The following is a 961-nucleotide window of genomic DNA, read 5'->3' on the forward strand; positions in this document are numbered from 1 at the left end:
GACAGATGGATAGCCGTGCCGTGACAGGGTGCATTGAACATTTCCACTGAGAGGATGGGAGGTAGCCACTGACAACGGTGAAACCTTGCATACAGCTTGCCATGGAAGGAGCCTAGCGTGCTTGAAGAAGAAGACAGTAGGAAAGCAGAGATTCAGAAGATGGAGCATCTCCAAAACCTCAACCCGTTCTCCATTACTGCAGAACAAGTACTTATTTCATGTTCTTTTACTTTTCACAATCAACCCTGATAATTATTGGTATCCTGACTAAGATTTACAAGATAACCATAGCTTGCTTCAAGCCGACAATCTCCGTGGGATCGACCCTTACTCACGTAAGGTATTACTTGGACGACCCAGTGCACTTGCTGGTTAGTTGTGCGGGGTTGCAAAAGTGTGATTGCAATTTCGTGCAACAAGTTTTTGGCGCCGTTGCCGGGGATTGTTCGAGTTTGGACAACTGACGGCTTATCTTGTTGCTTAGATTAGGACTGTTTTATTTTTGTTGGTTTAGAGTCTTTTACTTGATTTTAGTTTCATATTTTAAGTTTGGTGTCTTCCTTGTGTTTTCCTTTAAGTTTTCGAAAATTCGTGTTTGATTTTCTAAAAATTTTAAGTTTGGTATCTTTTGTGCTTTTATTCACTAAAAAAATTTTCAAAAATTTGTTCTTGGTGTTCATCTTGACCTTCAAAGTGTTCTTGGTGTTCATCTTGGCATCCAAAGTTTTCTTGTTTGTTCTCTTTGTTTTGACCTAAAATTTTTAAGTTTAGTGTCTTTTTGTTGTTTTTCTCTTTCCTCATTAAAATTTAAAAATCAAAAAAATTATCCTTTCCTTATTTTACTCATAATTTTCGAAATTTTGCATTAATTTAGTCAAAGGTTTTCAAAATCATATCTTTTTTTAGTCAAGTCAAAATTCTAATCTCAAAAATTGATCTTTTCAAATCTTTTTCAAAAATT

The sequence above is a fragment of the Arachis duranensis genome, chromosome 7 (assembly GCF_000817695.3).
Source record: "Arachis duranensis cultivar V14167 chromosome 7, aradu.V14167.gnm2.J7QH, whole genome shotgun sequence".
Classification (NCBI taxonomy): domain Eukaryota; kingdom Viridiplantae; phylum Streptophyta; class Magnoliopsida; order Fabales; family Fabaceae; genus Arachis; species Arachis duranensis.